Consider the following 21,233-nt stretch of genomic DNA (forward strand, 5'->3'; position numbering starts at 1 on the left):
CAATGGTTGATCTGGCCCACAGATACAAATAACTGTCAAGATAGATTCCTGAATAAAACACAGGGTTTCAAAATGACCAGGCCAGACCCTAGGTATCCCCAAAGACATCACCCAGGGATAATAACAACCTACAGTGTGGGCAAATTATGCCTTCAATGGCTACAAACTTCCACACTGCCTGAAATTAAGCAACACCTAACTTTACTTACTGATGGTGCTGACTTGCGTGATTTCATAATGGGACCACGCAAACAGCGTCAAAAGCGTTTCATAGCAGCCTCTGTATATGCAGCATACAATGAGGCCTGGAAGGTTACTCAAATTGAGACAGCAGAAAGAATACGGGAAATTGACCGTATTAATTTGGAAAAATCACTATCTGTAGTGGACAATGGGTTAATGACTCTGTCCTCCAGAATTTTTTCATTGGACAGCATTGTGTCTTCAGCAATCGATATATTATCGCAAGACTTACTGTTATTACAACATGGTCAGTCACAATTGCGTTCCATTGTACAGCTTGGCTGGACGTTACAAAATCTGCGTTCAGGCTATGTGCCTTGGCGTTTAATCAACACAACGTCACTATTCCAAATCTTTAACCTTACTGATAGACAAATCGGTATGGCGCAAAAGGGTGCTGATTATACAATCTTGAGCATTGAAAAACTAGAAAGATTACCAATGACAATGTCAGAACGACCTGTCAGTGAATGGATAATCCACGGAATCATAAATATTCCAATCTCAGGTTTCAATACTGCCAAAAATATATACAGGCTGGCATGTACGAGAAATTGGGAAAGGGGTACCTTAAAACAACTTGGAACCTGCCCTATTCACATGCATGTGTCAGTAATAAAGGACAGAAAGTGTTTCTTAGTGGCAACAATTGTGCTATGTCACTAAGCGGCACGCTTCTGTGTAACGGTATTAGTTTGCACGGAGCCTGTGAAGGGAATTCATACAACCTTTCATGTCACCAGCAAGGCGCACCTGCAACTGAAATAGAACCATTCTTTCAAAGACTCTATAATGGGAGTTACATTCTTATTGTAGACCGCAGATGTTGTAGTCTTATGCCCGGGACTCCTTATCTAGTCACTACGACGGCGAAGGTCAAGTGCTGTGGACGTTCTTTATTCCCCAGCTCCTTTCCAGACAGGGAGGCAAGGGCATGGCCCAGTTTGAAAATTACTTCTATTCGAATAGATACTTTAAGCAGAATGAAAACAGTGCTTCTTCAGACGCCTACAAGGCTCACGTCATCAAAAGAAACGTATGATCTACAAGTCGCAAGGACGACTGCAGAGATACATACATTATTATCAACTAATTCCCCCGTACATTTCGCGGAAATCCTGAGCGAAATCTTAAATATTTCTGATACCAATGGGATCTCAGGGGTATTTAAGACAGTATTTTCGATGGCATTAACACCATTCAAAGCCATACTGGGTATTTTTCCAGATTTCGTCCATTCGATTTTTGGCGGACTTCCCCTGATCCTGGGACTAATTGCAGGAATCCTATTCTTAGTCCTTATTTTTCGTTATGGCAACCCATGTCACAGATCAAACTCTCGCGACAATGGAAGACACGATCCTAGCCATTGGATACCGGGACCGGATATCAAAAATCCTGGGACTCTCCCGGCTTAGAGACCTAAACATGACTTGGTTTCTATCATTTCGACCAATGTGGCAAAGGTGTGTTTTACCTGTACTAAGGTGTCTGCTATGCGGAGAAGAATGCGTGTTAGACACCTGTCTGACGCTACAATCGGATGCGCCAGTGGATGCAGATACACTGTTGGTTCCTACCAAGGTTCACGCTTTGTGCTGCCCTCAAAGGCTGCCAATCCTGATGACGGCATTCCTGGAATCTTCACCACTGCGATTGAAGAGTAGTGAAGTTCAAGATGAAAGCAGCATCGAACAGGTACGACCTTCTGTCAGCAATGCGAATCAGAATGTCAATGCAGACAATCATGCGCACGAATGCATGGTTACCCCTATTTCCGACTTAGTGGAACTTTCCCATGAAGCTGTTGACAGTTTTTTCGAAAGCCTTAATGATATGATGTTCTCTCCAGAACAGAAATAGAGACTTTTGAGCAAGCTCGCACACGGCGTTCCCTGAATTCGGCCTTCAACTTTAAAAATAAAGTCACATGAACAATTCTTCCCACCAGTTCACGGACAACAATTTTTAGCAGCCCCAATTATTTTTCACAAATTTTTCGGGACACTTATCTTCTGCTTAAAGTAAGAAACTATTCCTAGAGAACTAAGATTTCTATTTTTAGATACTTTATAAAACTTTAGTTGCCCGCTGGGATGTTCACAAATATTTTATTATGTGATGAGATGGTCTCGAACTTCCTTTCTGTATAGCCATATTAAGAGCCATTTCATGTGTATTTCTCATATACCAAATAAGCAATAATGCATACAAATGCGTGTTTACTTTTGCATTTAATTCATAGCTTAAGTGCATACAATATATATGACTGCAATTTTTCAGTATATTTGAAAATTTCGAAATGCATTTATGTATTTTGGGGTGGTAAGGTATACACTATACTCTATAGTATGTTGTACTATGTTATACTATGCATAGATTAGTAAATATGTCCATAGTTAGCGTGGAGTGGGTGTCATGTATTCCTATAGGTTCTGAATCGATCCCCCTATTCCTGACCCTATTCTGGTTAAACTAACTATCAAGTTAACTAACAGTCAGCCCATGAGGCAAGAACAGCCCCCATGATGCAGATACCGTTATCGGACGCAGTCACACTACGGCACAGGAACGTGTTATCTGATTAGGTCATAACGCTTGAGATCTAATTAGACAAGCGACATTCCTCCAGCCCCTGATAAGGCATACGACGTTCTCATAACAAATCAAACCTATGACAACCTGGAAAATCCGTGCGGCCATTGTTTTGATTTCACAGAGAACTTTAGTAAAGAATGTGCTAACGAGCAAGTCGTATGACATCTTTATTGACGTATCTATGTCCATCCTTACGTCAATCTCGGCACCTTTAAGGTATAAATATTGCCGATCTTGCCCTATGCAAACACACGCGTGGTGACAAGACGGAGCAGCCACACTTGCCGAAGCCGAGAGCAGAAGCAGACCCCGCTGGCAGCAGCCCCGCCTTCCTGACGCGCTGAGAGACGCGCTGCTATCTCAAGCCGAGAGACCCAGCACCGGCGTTTCTGGGCAGCCCTTGCAGGCAGCCTGGAATATCGAGAGCAGAGAAAGAGATACCATTCCTCATTCATCCTAACTTCCAGGTACAGAACTGAATAACCCCTCACAGAGAATTCTTTAGTTATTCACTTGGCAAAAACAAACTTAACTTAAACTGTAACTTTCTATTCCCGCCCACGCATTAGACTTAGGTCAGGTACACGGGGTAGGCGTATTTAGAAACACCAGTTGAGTACGTTTAGTCAAATGTATATGTGTATGTAAATATATTTTAATCATTTTAAACATCATATGGCTCAGAAACCATATCAATGTTTTTACAGTATTATTTTATACTATTGCTTTTAATGTATGCACTATACTTAACTATAAGTATTGCAATAATATCGATCCATTTCTCATGTATGAGAAAAGAGACTGATCAATAAATAACACCTTTTTATTGAACACGCCCGTCTCTTCCTTTTCTCTACAATCTGATGAGACTAAGAATGCACGTACTGACTGAGTAAAATAATTGCCTTGTGCTCACACGACTCTCGAGATTGACTCTTGATTAGGGGAGAGCAAAGTTGTCATGTTCTATGGTTGTCAGAAACTAAATCCCTTCTTGTCTAATCAGGGAAGTTAATTCCTCCTTGAACATTCGAGAAAGTTTCTAGCGAACTCTGAGCTACGCTGGCAAACCCAAAAATTAAGTCTAGTATCGACAGTAGTAGACCTAGTTAACGTCTGGTCTAGGCCTTTACTGCTGTAGGTATTATTCCAATGCGCAGAGCCTATTGGGAAAATAGGAGCTACACTACATATTAATTAATTACCAATTAAAAATTAATTAACAATTTAATCAAAATAAATACCAATTAATTAATTAACATATTTAATTAATTATAATTAAATTACTTCCCACCCTATTCCCCTATAAACCCACAACCCGCTACAGAAAATAAATTAATTTAATTCACATAATTATCAATTAATAAAAAATAATTATCAATTAAGAATTAATTAATTACCAATTAAAAATTATTTAACAATTTATTCTAAATAAATACCAATTAATTAATTAACATATTTAATTAATTATAATTAAATTACTTCCCACCCTATTCCCCTATAAACCCACATCCCGCTACAGAATTAAATTACACAATACTTAAATGACATAAAATTAATTACTTAAAATAAATTACAAAAATATATACACTTTACACACATATACTAACATAAAAAACACTTTTAAAAAATCGATATTAATAAAAATTCGATATTTTTAATAAACTATATTATATACTTCGATATTTTGACTGTCTATATTTTTAAAATCAATATTACATTACTTACCTTCAAAACGATATTTTTGATGTCTATATTCTGTCCATTCGATATTTTGTCCATTCTATATTTTGGACTCGATGTTTTGATTTGTCTATATTTTGGAATCGATATTGTGACCCTTTACCGCATGATCACTGTGCCCCTACAGTACCCAGGCCATTCCTGGGCACTGTAATTGCAGTGATGCCATTTAGAGTATATGGTGCAGGGAGGTTGTCATTACGAGCTCCACAGCACCATAATGGCTACACTGAAGACTGACAAGTTTGATATCAAACTTCGCAGCACATTAAACCAACACTGATGCCAGTGTGGGATTTTATGTAAAATGCACCAGAGGGCATCTTAGAGATGCCCCCATAAAACCTAACCTACTATCCACCTCTGGACTGAGAGGCTGCCTAGGCTGCCACACAGCAGACATTTTGCTGGACCCCTGGGTGGAGAGCCCCCCGCTCTCCTGGGCCTGCAACAATACACATCCTGGGTGAGGTGCTAGGTCTCCTCCCCCAGGATGGGCAGGGGGAAGCTTCAATGGTCTGCCGCCCTTGTGAGCTTCTCCAGACCATTTGCTGTACCCAGCAACTGGCCCCCACCAGTTCTGACCCCCACTCTGGCGGGAAACCCTACGTCAGGAAGGGGGCTGTGCCAGCCTGTGCCAACCCCACCCCTCAGGTGGAAGAGGCGAGGTGAAGCACCACGCCGCACTCCGGCCATCTTGGAGATGAGGAGCCCTGCCCAATCACAGCTAGGCTCCTGGCCCCCTCCCACAGGAGAGGAGCAGGCTAGGGGTGTACCCACCCCAGGACAGGGACCTATTGGTCCCTGCCCTTGCCCTACCTGTAACGCCCCTAAATTCAGTATTTAGCGGCACCCTGAACCTTCATTCCTCAGATCCTGATAAGAAAAGAAGAAAGAAGAACAAGAAAAGGAGACCCGTTGTGCAGCTGCTAACAACTAGAACACACCAACTGACTATGCCCAGAACCTTAACCTCACCAGTCGAGTACTCACCTGAAAGCCGATAACTCACTTTTCTTCCATAGGCTAGCATTGACTGAAATTTCTTCCAAGTGTCGAGTTTTGCAACTTTAAAATATTCCTCTAAAATCAGCCGAATAACGATTTCCGAAATACTCACCTGGCATCAGGAGAGAAGCCAGTGCTGTACTTTCTAGACCAGTGCTGAACTGCAAACGTAATCTTAACTGTACTTACCAGTTACCTGCATTTTCTTCCATAGGAAACCATTGACTGTTTTTCTCTGAAATTTCTTCTATGTGTCGATTTTTGCAAACTACAAATATTCCTTAAAAATCGTACCAACTGCTGAAACGTAAATACTTACTTGTCTTAGGTAGAGATCCCAGTGCTGGATCTAGGAGTCCAGTACTAGACTACAAAATACTTGAATTTCTTCCAAAGGATAACATTGCTAGTTTTTCACTGAACAGTTTCTAAGTGTCAACTTTCAAAATACCTTTATATTCTTTAAAAATCATTGCAATAACCAAAACGTTTTTACTAAACTGTTTTCAGCTTAGACCCCAGGACTGAATCTAGGATCCATTCCTGGAGTTACAAAAGTAATCTATAAAGTAATCAACTGTATTCATGTAGAAAAACCCATTGAGCTCAATGATGAACCGTCTTTAGAATTGTGTTGCCTACTGCAACCACTGTACCTATTGTGTTTACAAAGTTTATCACCTTACTGCAAAGTAATTATCTGAGATCACTCATATTGAGAAAAGTATATTTTGGTACCTGCTGGTTCTAAAAATAAAACAACTATTTATTTTGATATAAAAACAAGTGGCCTGGAGTTCAGTACTTGAGTGTGTGAAACCTTTTGCTGACTGAGTGGGTACAACAAATGCTTTGCACTGTCCTATGGTACTGCCTTACTGCTCGACCAAGCTACCACTTTTGAGTGTAAGGTCAGCCCTGACTTTAACCTCTGTTATACATCTGGGGGTTGTGGTCTCTATGCACACTGTACCTTACTTTGGTCCAGGAGATATAGAGCCACTTTCTCACACTAGGTGTCTATCAATTTTCAAGAGTGCCATTTTGGTGTTGTAGAAAATATATTTACCCAAGGATGGGGGTTTGGGATTGCTGGATAGAAGAGAGATCAGGTGGAACTCGCCTAGAAGCTTCTTTTATGCCACTAGCCATGTTGGAGTGTATAGTCATTAGATTGAGTGAAACAAAGTGAGCTCTGTCTGGCCAGGAAGGCGGTTTGATAGTTCTTGAAATTCGCTAGATTGACACCACCGAGGTGAACTGGGAGGCATAGTTTTTTAATCGAGATTCTTGGTCTTTTGCTTTGTCAAAGAAATTGTTTTAATAGTTTATCAATCTCTTGTAGAAATTCCTCTGATAGAGTTAACGGAAGCATATTTGCAAGGTAATTGACTATGGGGGTGATCACCCTTTTGATGGTCTCAACTCAGCCCCACCACATCAGGAATTTAGGGTTCCAGCCCTTGAGGAGGGAGTCTACCTTTCTTAATGTAAGTGCCTCATTATGTTTCAGGGATTCTGATAAATCAGAGTTGAACTCCAAACCCAAATATTTTGCAAATTTCGGTTGCCAGGTAAGACCTGTGATGGCGAACAGGGCCCTGGAACAGAGACTATTCAGTGCAAGGACTTCAGATTAGTCTTTCTTAAGTTTGTAGTTAGAGACTTGGGCGTATTCTTCTATGTTTTGGAATAGGGCAGAGATAGATTGGGTTGCCATTTCAGACATTATTAAGATATCGTCAGCATATGCAGCGACTTTCAATTTGAGATTATTGAAGGCGATACCATGAGTGAGGGGATTGGATCTGATCGTGTGTAGTAAGGGTTCAAGGCTTAGGATAAATAATGAGGGGGAGAGGGGACAGCCTTGCCTAGTGCCTCTTTGTAGATTAAATGTAGAGGAAAGTGACCTTAGCTGATAGACCACTATACAGGTCCATGATCATTTTGGTGAAGGTATCTCCTAAATTAAATTTCTTAAGAGCTTCACAGGAAAAAGTCCATGAGACCCTATTGAATGCTTTTTCAGCATCTAGGGTAACCGCTACCATTTCAGAGGGGGCCAATTTAGCCTTTTTAATGATATGGCAAAGGAGCTGGGTGTTATCATTGGATAGTCTATATTTCATGAAGCCCACTTGTGAATTCCCAATTAGTCAAGGAATAAGAGGCTCAAGTCTTTTACAGAGAATCTTAGTGTAAATCTTTGCATCCAGATTAATTAGGGAGATTGGTGTGTATTTTTGACTTGTGTCGGGTCTTTCCCATCTTTGGGAATTCCAACAGTAGTGGCTTCCCTGGTGGTGCCGGATATGGTGCCAGAGTCGGCAAAGTGTTGAAAAAAGGCCAAGAGAGTTGGTTTAAGTATATGAGCAAAGGTTTTTAAAAAATTGGCCGTATTGCCATTTGGGCGGGGGCTTTGTACATTTTTAACAAGCAAATTGCTAAGTCTATCTCTTCAGGAGAAAAAGGAGAGGTTAGGCTAGCTTTTTCTTGATCCGAGATGGGCGGAAGTGGTATGTCTCTAAGATATTCTGCACAGGCGGAAACGTTTATCTCAGATTCATCTGGGTATAAAGACTGGTATAAATCTTATAGTATTTCTAATATTTTCTGGGGTCTGGTGTGAGTGATGTTAGATTTATCCGTGAGGGAATCAATTCCACCTCACTAATTCTAACCTTCACATTCAGCGATTGATTCGTGATCGGGCTGAAAGAGAACTTAGACGCGGTAAGCAGAAGTACTGCTCAAGGACTGATTCACACTGTGAAGCACCCGGAGACGAATGCTGCTTAACTCAGCGGTGTCTTAGCGGTGATTAATCATCAAATCCCGGTTTTGGAATCCTGGAAGCCTGCCGGTAGTTGAGCGTGGAGGCGCGGGGAGCCGTGGCGTTCGAGGTGTTGGCAACCTTGCGGAGGAGAGCGGGGGGAACAGACTGCAGACCCCGGAGGTTAACAGGGCGTGGCACGTCAGTTGCTGAACGCCGGCCGGACTCACCTGCGGTCGTTTCGGGCTGCTTGGGCTCGATTTTGTGTTCGTGTGGAGCTGGCGCCGGCGGAGCGCTTCACTTGTATACAGTAAGGCCTGTGAAAAGCGCTTACTAATAAAATACAAGACGTGTGCTGCTTGACAATGCAATTTTAGCAGTCTGGGCAACGTGGATGTGGAACTGTTCGGTAAAAACTATTGCCAGATACCGATGCATATTAACTCTAGCGCTATTGTATTTCAGCATAATTATGGTTTAAAAGCGCCCTTTCCTTTTTTTGGACACACTTGTGGAAAGAAGGACCATACTTGGCAATATACTAATATTACTGGACTGGCGGTTTCCCTTTAGCTGCTGCCAGTGCCGGAAGTGAGAGGAGGAGTCACGTATTGTTGCCGCTGTTGCCGCGCTGTGAGTGCTGTGAGCACCTGTGAACACCTGCGAACGGCTGAGAACGGCAGAGCCCGCTGAAACCGCGGTGAGCCACAGCGAGCCGTAGAGGCACAAGAGCTGTGGGAGCCACTACTCATGCATGTTGCATGTTGACCGGGTGAAAGAAGCCGCTGAGACGTGGATAACTGCTGAAAAGCCAGAAGCCGCGGCGAGCCGTAAGACCAGCAAGGGCTGCTACCCGTGCAGGGTGTCGAGTGCAAGAAGCCTAGAGCAGCGTGCACAAGGGCGCTACGAGCAATTCAGTAGGCTGGCAGGCCGGCAGGCCGGTAGGCTGGTCTGTAATCGGGGGGCACGACCTCAGCAGCAGCAATTAGGGCTGTTGCCTCCTGCGAGTCTGCGGTGAGTTTCGAACTGGGGGACATAACTGGACATAACTGGATATAACTGAATATAACTGTGGGGGGGTTCCTGTTGGTGTTGGTGAGCCGTGGGGGAGCTGCATTATGGTACATTAAGGTGGCAGCTGCAGTTACTGTGTGCACACAGAGTCGTTAGGAGGGGAGTCTTGCACCCTCCGACTGGTGTAATAATTTATTACTGATCATCATTGGTGTCACTTGGGGGTCGATTCCGATTCGGGAAAAAAAACGTCCGTACGATTTGTATCCGGAGCCCTCTCCGAACGAATCGTACCCGTCCGTCCGAGTCGCGAAGTACGATCCGTATTCTGTGAATCCGTCCGAATCGTCGCGATCCGTACGTATTGCAAGGCTGAAACCGTGAACCGTACGACTCGTACACATACCGTACGACACGTACACATGCCGTACGACCCGACGAGTACGATCCGGACCGGGGTATGAGGACGCGATTCGTACGGTCCATGTCAGGTAAGGGCGAGTCGTACGGAAAAGCACACAAACACATACACACCGTACGGTCCGTACCCCCCATAATCGCAGGCGTATGCACCGTACCCCTGTGATCATGGGGTGTACGAGCCGTACCCCCATTGTACGATCGGTGTACGAGCCGTACCCCCATTGTACAATCGGTGTACGAGCCGTACCCCCATTGTACGATCGGTGTACGAGCCGTACCTCCATTGTACGATGGGTGTATGAGCCGTACCCCATGTACGATCGGTGTACGAGCCGTACCCCATGTACGATCGGTGTACGAGCCGTACCCCATGTACGATCGGTGTACGAGCCGTACCCCATGTACGATCGGTGTACGAGCTGTACACCCATCGTACAATGGGGGTACGGCTCGTACACCGATCGTACAGGGGGGTACGGCTCGTACACCGATCGTACAATGGGGGTACGGCTCGTACACCCCATGATCGCAGGGGTACGGTGCGTACCCCTGCGATCGTGGGGGGTACGCACCGTACCCGGGGGGGCCGTTCCGTACCTGTTTCGGCGCGAACTCTGCTTTTATGGCTGTTTTCAGCTCCCGTAGAAAAAGGGTCGTACGGTGCGTACCCGACACGTATCGTACTTGCTGGGTCGTAAAAACCAGCCACGAACCATACAGATGTCGCGTACAGCGGGTTCCGAGGGAGAATCGTACGGAGATTAGAGTCGTACGGTGTCTTGTACGACTCGTACGGAGTACGGCTCCTGGTACGAATCGTACTTCGTCGTACGTACGGGACGTTTACAGGTACGATTCGTACGGGGAAAAAACGCTCCGTACAACGATTTGGAGCGCTTTTTACCGGATCGGAATCGACCCCCTGGTGTCTAGAGAGTTGCCAGCTGTCTCCTGCAGGAAACGTCAGGATCACTAGAACGCCGATCCGGACGGGTGGCTACTGCAGTGGTTGCCCCAATAGTGAGCGGGAGTGAGCAGGAATAAGTAGGAACAAGCAAGAAACAGGAACCTGCTCCGGCGGCTGCTGCGGGTTGTGGCCTCAGTGAGGCTACACCGCCGTTCCCCCCCCCGCCACATCCCCGGCTGTGGCGGAATTAGGATTTGAAAAACAGGAACTTCTGGAGTAGTGTACCGTGTACGGCTTAGTCCCGGGGTGCCAGACGGGGGTCGGCATGCTGCCGAATCGCCCAGGTGCCGGGAGTAGCGGTGACGGTGTACGGGCTCCAAGAGGTACTCTGACCCCCGTCGCTTGATCAGTGAGGACTATTGAGGAAAATTTTTGTGGAGTGTGTAGTGGTAGTTGTGCACTCTGTGGGATTGTCTATTTGGAAGCTGTTTCGCCCTCCCTGTAATTGGTGGTGAATTTCCCAAAACCTGCACGAATTCAAGATCTTGTGCATACGAACTCAAGAGAGTGAAGGAGGAGGAGGTCTATTGTGCGAAGTGGACTTTGTGTGTCTAACAACGATGATGAGGTCCGGTCGCCAGCGTGGGGGTCCACAAAACTCTATACAAAACTCTAAGCAAACTCAAAAACCAGAGGAGATAAGAGAGTCAACAGAAGCTCCTACGGAAGTGTCAACCCGACTGAGCAGGGATAAGGATAACGGAGAACAGGAGGGAAACATGCTAATTAATAAAAGAAGTGCCTGTACAGAGGAGAATCTGTGCATCCCAGTCAAGGAAATAGCCTCTTCTGCCTTTCTTAGTAAAGACTCTTGTCATATGAGGTCCCCATGTGTGGCGCAGTCATCTATAAAGAGCTACTTCTTTAAGTACCATCAAACTCAGTTAGATAATCACAAGGACAATCACAAAAGGAAATCTTCTGAAAAGGAAGATCCCAGTGGGGGGGTTAGTGAATGCTCATTGTCCTCTCCTTTGCCTTCCCCGTTATGTAAAAAAGAGAAAATAAGTAGCTCAGTTAGTGACCTGGCCCAACCGATGTTGCCTGAAAACTTGGATGTTGCAGTGGTTAATCAGGTTAGGAGGACAATGAGCGAAGAAGCCGTAACAGGTAAAGTATTGGCACCTAGCCCCGCACCCCCAACCCAACCTTTAATTATAGCAGGACTATTACAGGCTCAAGCGCAAATTCATGTCTGTGACCCTGTATCTCAGGTGGCGATTCGGTTGGCCGATGAACTAGAAATTAGCAGTAAAGAGTCGGACTATAAGGGGGGGTCTAGGGTGTGTGATTTGTCTCCTTGTATGTCTAGGAACGAAAATAAGCATGATAATTTGTATGATCTAGGAGCTGAGGTTAGTACCGAAGTTGGAAAGTTAACTCTTAAGGCCGGACCCAGTGATCCAATTATTGTTACAAAGGACATTCTACCTAGCCCAATTAGTTGTTCAGTTAAAGGTGACAATGTTCGTTTTTTTAACCCGGATCAGTCAAGTATAATAATGGAAAATAGCCTTAATATCAATATATCATCATTCGATCAAGGTGATGGCAGTTTTGATAAGATTACTAATACATATAAACAACGTAGCTTAGACCATATTGGGCAGTCTAAATCAGTGAATATATTGTCATTATCTAAAACAGAGGCTGACCCCCAGATATCCCCGGGTCACTCAAAAAGGAGTGAGCTTAGCACGGAGCAGGGTTTATGGGATTGCCTTTTACACACCATGGGCTCAATTACTAATGCGCTTAATTTCCATTCAGACAAATTGGATGTTCAGGTGGATATTTTGAACACACTAGCATCCCATGTGGCGGGTATTGATACCAAACTCTTGTATCTGACTAACTTGATTATGAAGGTGCAAGCAGATAAGGATAGTCCACTTATAACCTGTACCTGTGCACAGTTGATTGATAAGATCTCTGATTTGCCCTCAATAGTAAGTTCCATGGTGCAAGAAGTTAAACTGCTGTCGGATAGAAATGCGCAAGCTAGTAATGAAATTGTTGAATCATCAAATAATTTAAGCAGATTTATTAACGTCGATAAATTGTCACATGTAAAAGATGATAGCAACACACAAGTAACTGAGATCACTCATCCGAAAACCGAATGTGACAAAATTAATGATAGCTTGATAATGGAAGGTGTGACTAGTGATTTTTCAAGGTCAATCGATGATTCAAGTAGTACGAAATCGCCATGCTTAAAACAACGCCAAGATTCAAGTGGTCCATTGAAACCAACAAACCTTTCAAAAAGGGCTAGGAAAAGGTTAAGGAAAGCTCACAATAAGAAAGCACATGAATTAAAATCAGTGTATGGGAAAGTGAGTGATGATCCTAAATTTTTGAAAGTAAGGGAATCTAAAATGAAACCATATTTCCCGATTTTTGGGCCCAATAAGAGCTCTGGATTTAAGGTAAAGGTAAAACAAATAATGGAGTGTGGCGTTGAAAAACTAGGGGGCGTAGATCCCAAATTCAGTTCCGGCCTCATAGCCAAAGTTCCAATAATAATAAAAGAAAAAGCATCTGACCAATCGCTAAGTGCGGAAGTTAATAGTGTGCAATATAGTCATATTGAGAAACCAGTGGACTCTAATGGTCAAGTGGGTAGTATGAGCAATGAATTGGGGTCTGAATTAAGCTGGAAACCAAGCAGGGAAGTATGGGTAGATCAAGGTGCACAAAATAATATTGTTAATCAGAATTTAGTGAATCACATTTATCAGCAAGATGTTAATAGAGTCGATCAAGTGGTCCTCTGTGAGACACAAGAGAGATCAATAAAGGAAGTTCAAGAGGTCAATCTGCTGACAGAAAGGGTTCCGGTGATTGTTAAGGATAATTCACGCCCGGCAGTTATAATTGTGAAAGATAATATTGAGCATTTAAATTTGTCGACCGATATGTTGAAAGTAGCCTTCTGTCCCCAATACACTTCTAGAGGCCCACATGATATTTTAAATCGCGGCAACATCCTGAAACTATTACATGCTATTATAGATCTTAAAGATGTGGTAACAAGTGACCTAGAAGTTGTGGAGTTTAAGAAAGAAAGTGAAAATTGCGACAGGGAAATAACAGTTACAACATGGTTAAATGGGGAAATTGTTGATAAAATAATGGCGAACAGTAGCGTATTTGAGAAATGGGGCATTAAAATTTGGCGAGCCCAAGCTTCCTGCTACCCGATGTTGCTAATTCCAAATGAACCAACAGGGGATGATAAAAAATCTGCTACGGCTACAAACAAATCTGATGATAAAAGAAGAACCATAGTAGAACAGGCTAGAGTTTTAAAAAATGCGTCAGGGGCATCTAAGGAATTGAACTTAGCGTATGGCATCAAGATAATGAGCAGCCAACCTGGTCTGCGAACTTGTGAGGAATTGAAGAAAGTCCCAGAGTTGGTAGATGATTGGAGTTGGCTCCCAGGAATTTTAACAAAACATAACTTTGAAACAAAGGATTGATGTATTCTAAATCCTTTGTCTCTTTGTTCCTGTAACACCAATGGCCTAAAATCATTAATTGGAGATCAATACGTAATTGATTTTTTGAAGGCTTTTAGTATATTAATGTTTCAGGAAACTTGGACTACGTCAAAAGAACCTTTTATAGGTTATGTTGAATATTGTAATGTTGCAATACGAGAAGCCAATTCAGGCAGTCCATGTGGTGGTCTTTCTATGTATATATCAACAAAACTAAAAGCCTCTCACTTTGAAATCGACCTTCATGTAAAATGGCTACAGTGTGTTAAACTAATAGTAAGTCACTCGATTATTCTAATTAATGTGTATTTAAGTTGCAAAAAGAAGGTTAGATCCACCCAAATTACACAGCTGTGGGGGATGGTAAAAACTTTATATTATGAGCACTTGGATTCAGTATTTATTATTTCAGGTGATTTTAATATGCACTTTGTTGCATCTAAAAAGCAGACTTTTGACTTAAAATGGTTAGCTCAATGGACAGATTATGAATTTAAAAAATATGATTTAAAGATCATGCATGACCTTGATAATATCCCGACTTTTACCAAAGCAGATAGCTCCTCTGTGATAGACTATACCATAATGTCTGAGAAATTATATAAGTTAGTTAAAAGCTATGAGATTGCCCCAAGGATCGAAAGTGATCACAATCCACAAGTGATCAATTTTGATATTGATTTAGACTATTTACCAGAAACTAAAATTATGGTAAAAGCTCCAACATCCTTTAATATTAAAAGGTTAATATGGAATGGAAAAAATGAGGATAAAATGTTGAGAATGCTTGACTGTTTAATCAAGGATGCCCACGATGCTTATGATAAAGGTAAATCTATGGTTGACCTATGGACACATTTGTGTGACGATCTGATATCTAAATCCGCTAGAAATGAGCCCACCAACGGCATATTGCTAAAACCAAAGAAACCTGGATGGTATTCTTCCCACCTATTATATCAAAAAAGAAAGCTTAATAAAGAAATAAGATCACTGCACCGGAATAAAAACAGGCTGCCGCTTCAAATTGTATCGCTTAAAATTAGAAAGTTAAAACAGAGATACAAAAGGGAAATTTGGAGAGCTAAGCAAGCATTTTTTGAAACAACATGGGCAAAAGTCCATCCTGCTTGTAAATCCAAGGATTTACGGTTATTCTGGAGCATTATTAATGACATTGATAACGGCAATAATAGAAGCAATAGTGCTAATGTTGATGAAGTGAGTTGGGTGAGCTTTTTCAATAAAAAAATAGATACCCATTGTCTAGATAATGATAAATGTTTTAATAAAAGTCTACTTGATATGTATAAAGTAATAGATAGAGAGACTGAGGGTTGTACCCCCCCTCCTCAATGTAGAGTGGATTTGGGGCCCTGGCCGCTCGATAAAGTAAAAAAAGCAATAAATAAGATTAGATCCAATGGAGCACCAGGTCCAAATGGTATCCCAAATGCAATATTTAAAGCTGATATAAGTAACTGGCCAGAGTTGCTAATGCTTCTGTTTAATGAAGTTCTTAAAACAGGTCTTATTCCGCTATCTTGGCATGGGAGTGTTATTCAACCTATATATAAGAGTGGCCCACAGGATAATCCGGCTAACTATCGTTTAATTACGCTTACTGATGTAGAGGCAAAATTGTTTGCTAGTTGCCTATTGGAAGAGTTAGAGGCTTGGGCCACAAAGGAAGATCTTATCCCTAATTTTCAAACTGGGTTTAGAAAGGGAGAATCTACCCATACCAATTTGATTTTATTAACATTATTAGGTGAGAGAGCTAAAACCAGGATGCAAAGATTATATGTATGTTTTATTGATCTAAAAGCCGCTTTTGACTCTGTGCCGCGAAATACTCTCTGGGGTAAGTTAAGGAATTGGGGTTTTTCGGAATCTTTATTAAAGATGATCATACTTTTATACACAAATACCTGGGTGCAGATCAAAATTGGCGATGGAAAGCATATGACCCGTCGATTGGATACGAATGTGGGATTGAAACAAGGCTGTGTGTTGGCTCCTTGCCTTTTTAATCCTTTTATGGCCGACTTGCCTGCCCATTTTAAAAATAGTAACTCACATTCGCCTTTTATTCAAGGTCAAGAAATCAAATACCTGCAATATGCAGATAATACCATTTTATTGAGCCAAACAGAAATAGGGTTAAAAAGGTTAATTGACTCATTTAATGGCTATGTCACTCAAAATGGACTAACAATTAATACAAAAAAGACAAAAATAATGACTATGGGAAAAGGGAAACAGAGGATGAAGCAGTGGAATATCAATGGCCTGGTAATTGAAAATGTGAAATCTTATAAATATCTAGGGATCACGTTTGATGACGGTTTGATATTTAGACAACATTTTAATAACCTTGAAGCCAGGGGCTGCTCTCTTGCATTTGCTTTCAGGAAATTAAGAGACAAATTATTATGCCCTAATTATGAACATCTGATGAAGGTGATGAGAGCAAAGTTAATTCCATCATTGGACTATTGCTCAGTCATCTTTCGGGGCAAAGACGCGAAAGTGCTCGATGACATAGAAATTCGAACTTATAAAGCTGTTTTTAAAATCCCTAAATATATAAGTCGAGCAAACATAAGATTGGAATTTGGATTGAAAAACCAAATTGTGGCGCGTCAATCAGCATTTCTGAAGTCCTTAATATCATTAGCCCGCTCGGAGGAAGGATCTTTAGCAAAGCTAAGTTGGCTTGAAATTTCAGGAGGGGAATACTCAAAAAACTGGCAGCTGTACTTAACTGAATGTTTAGGTAACTTTGATTGTCCTAACTTAGAAGATGAAATGAGGAGTAAAGTAGTTTTTAAAAAAGAAATGAATCAAATGGCCGCACTACTAACGATCATAGCTGACAAAGATGAATTAAGGAAAAGAAATCATTTCTGGACAATTGCTAATTCCTTTGGTAAGCTGACGCCCCAACCCTATTTAGCATATCATTTAAAACCAAGGTTTAAGAATACATTTATGCACTTGAGGTTGGGAAGATATCCGACTAAGGATGGCATACCGAAATGGGAGAACCAATGGTCATCGAGTATTTGCAGGCTTTGTGGGCAAAGTGATGAATTATTAATTCATATAGTAACTTTATGCCCAGCTTTGGCAGACGCTCGGAAGACCGTTCTAAAACCGATCTTTAATGAATTAGGAATTAGAACATGTAGACAAGCACTTACTACCTGTTTGAGTGGAGCGAATATTAAACTTACTTATCTTTTTGTTAAGTTTATCATCATTGCAGAGAATAAACTTAAAGGCTTAGAACGGGTAAACAATTATATTGCGATATAAAATACCTAAGGAACATAATTTAACGAACATTATATGAATGCAAAGTGTTAAGCTAGCTTAAGGTTCTGGGAGTATATTTTAATGTAATTAGGCACATTGCACTTTATTATCGCTTGCACATGGAACACAGCTAAAATTTGTTTTTTTAACTACAACTGCCAACTTAAGTCACTTTATGTAAACGCTGCTACAATAGTTCTTGGTGCAATTCTAAGGCATTTTAGTAAGTTTTATTTATTTATTTATTGCATAATATATTACTGTTGTACTTTACGCTCGCCTGTACATGAAATACTGCAAAAAAATTGTATTTGTAATTGCATCTGTTAACACAAGTCATTTTAAAGTAAATGCTGCTATAATAGTTTTTGGGGCAAATCATAAGGCATTATAGTTGGTTTTAAGGATTTTAATTATTGTGCATTGTATGAACGTTTTGATGGAATGGTCAACTATCTACGTATTATTGGAGTATCACTTTATGATGCTAATAGCACTGTGTATAGTATATGCTTGTTTAATCCGGTTGTTTTATCTTTCCTTGTTTGTAATGATTTTAATTAATCAACAAATAAATACTTTACTTACTTACTTACAATTCCCTTGCGGTTTTGCTTATGTTTTAGGTAGGAGGGGCAGCATTTTCCCTGCTGTATTTGCATTGCACAGACTTAAGCTTTTGTATTTGTTGACCCATATGCCCGCTCTATCACTTAGGGTGCTATTGAACTCATATTTCTTGTTGGTGAGTTTAGAGATGGTTTGAGGATCCATGTCAGACCTGTGGGTAGCCTCCAAAGATTAAATGTCTTGTTCTAGGGTTAGGAGATCTTTGTTATGTTCTTTGTTGATCTTTGTATATTAATAAGGGTGGCTCTTTCCGTGTCTTTTAGGGCATCCCAGTGGGTAGAGGGGAGGTATCAGAGCTGATATTGTGTTCCAGGTAGTTTAAAATGGTTTGCTTGATCCTCCCCGGGGGTTTGGATATCATTAGGTAGTCAATTCCGGAGTAGGATTTATGGGGGCTAGAAATAAGGTGTAATCTCTAGTGTCCGGGTGCGGGAGCCTCCAGGAGTTGTGTACACTAAATCTTGTGCAGAGTTTGTGTAGTGATCTGTGTTCCCTAGAGGGGTTAATAATAGATCTGGATAGTCTATCTAGTGTTACATCCATGGGGAGGTTAAAATCGCCTCCTAGGATAATGATGTAATTGCTGAGGATTTTACTCAGGGGTAAGGATAAAGAATCCCAGATATTAGGGTCGTCCGTATTTGGGATATATACATTAAGAATATGGAAGTGCCCTGTGGTTTTAGTGAGTTTAGATAGGACCCATCTTCCGCTCTTGTCAGCCAAATATGATTCGGCGGAGAAACCTGCACTCTTGGAGATTTAAGTGGCAACCCCGCCTTTCTTGACTTCATTGGGCAAACTAACAATGTCAGCGATCTAGCTCTTGCCAAAGTTCTCTAGCCCTCCTTGGGACATCTTTGTTTCCTGTAACAGGATTACATCTGGGTTCAATTTAAAAAGGTAGTTTTCGATTTTTTTCTGTTTGATCAGGTGGTTAAGGCCCTTCACGTTTAGAGATAGAATTTTTAAGTTACTAGTCAATAGGGAATTGTTCATGCAACAGTGGGCGAATATGGCTAAATGAGTGTGAGGCTAACCTGTGGGTTGAATTAAGAGAGAACCTCTGGGAAGCATTAGGGAAGAGATGTTAGAGTGGTATATAGGCCCTGAACCCAGTGTCAGTGAGAACAGTTGATACCGAGTGAGAGAAATTATACATTTCAGGGGTAACTTCGGATATAGAGTAACACATGCGGTGATGGTATACCTACCGTGGTTAGAGAATAGAATAAAAAAGGAAGGAAAGAAAAATGAGAAAAAACAAGAATAAAAGTAGACCCAAACTCCCAACCCCCCTCAACCCCAAAAAACCCCACCCACCCAAAACCTTGTGAGAGAGGGAGACAACAGCGGGCGAGTACCGCCATCACTGGCAACAACAAACAGCAAGCGATTAACAATAACATGTAAACTTGCAAACGGATAATGAAAACAAGCCATGTAGGCTTTTTGAGGATGATACGTAGGTGGGCCATGGGCCAAAAGACTTCTAAAAAAACATCAGTAATAGGCTTGGTGCACCTAAAAGTACAGCATCTACGTAAAGTATAGGGGAGCAGCCTAGTGGATTTCTGGGTTATGTGGTCTTGTTAAGTAGATTTGATGTGGTGTGGAAGTTATATGGTATCATGATGCAGTATGATATGATGTGGTGTGATATGATGTGATGTGATGTAGTGATATTCTGAACCAAGAAGGAGTGGTGAAACGATATGATGGGATGCGTTGTGGTGTGGTGTAATGTGACGTTATACGGTGAGATACGTGCTGGGTTATGCTGTGTGATAAGCGTTATGAGAAATGTTCTGATATGATATGGTGCATGGTAAGGTATGAAATGAAGTGAGGTAATATCAGAGTAAAGAGCTGTTCTGAGGTTCTCCTTGTAAGTCTGAGATTCTATAGATCAGGAAGGAATTGTTAGTGGTTCTTTGATGGGAAGAGGCTTCATAAATTGGGTCAGTTTATCATAAGGTACATCAATAATGGCACAAAAATACAATCATGCAATAGTACACATTCTCGGAAGTCAGTACGGAGTACATTAAATTGGGACCCATTAAATGTCGGATATGGAATTAGAAAAGGCTTTAGAATGAGGCACTCTGTAGTTGATGGTTTTGCGAAGGAAGCTCAAGCAGATGCAGGAGCAGGTCCTGTGTCCTTTGATGTAGAGCTTTTGTCATCTAGAAAAATCCGTAGGTCATTTGGATTGGTGAAGATATGGTTTTTGCCATCGTTAATAACTTTAAATTTCGCCAGACTGATAAACGAGGATTGTAGATTTAAATACTTGAGACTGGTTCTGTGAGCTAGGAAGCCCTTCCTAGTCTCTAAAGTAGGTCTAGAGTAGTCCTGGGAAACGTAGATTTTCTGACCTTGCCATAGGATGTGATTTTTTTTGCGTACATAATTGAGAATCATTTCTGCATGTTGGAATCTCAGAGGGCAGAATACGATTTGTCTGGTGATAGTCCTGTTTGTGGGTCTAAATATTGGTACTCGGTGTGCCCTTTCCAGTTCAAAGTCTTTTTTGAAGCAGAGACCTGTAATTTGGGGAAGCCATTTTTCTAGGAAGTCCAGGCACGAGGTGGATGTGTCCTCTGAACCTTCTGGCAGACCAAAGATGTATAGGTTCCCCCTTCCGGTTACGATCTTCCAGTTCGGGAGCGTCTTTTTTCAGAGTCTCTGTAGTGATTTGTCGTTTTTGGGTGTCTTTTGTTGAAGCATGGGATTTGTTCTCCAATGTGCTGATGAGGCCTTCCACCTCTGATAGAAAGTTATTGATGGAGCCGAGTTCGGCTTTGATAGAGCATGGTCCCTGCTACATGACATCAGTGTTAAACTTGGTAGATTTCGCTAGGTCGTGGACTGTTTCTAGTTTTTTGAGTATCATGTCCATTGGGCTGGTACCTTAGCCTTTGTTCTTAATTGGGATAGTGGGGATTCCGCTTTGGTACATTTGTTCCCTGTTTTAGTCTCTTTATCAGCCATGGTT

Source organism: Lissotriton helveticus, chromosome 12 (genome assembly GCF_964261635.1).
Source record: "Lissotriton helveticus chromosome 12, aLisHel1.1, whole genome shotgun sequence".
NCBI lineage: Eukaryota > Metazoa > Chordata > Amphibia > Caudata > Salamandridae > Lissotriton > Lissotriton helveticus.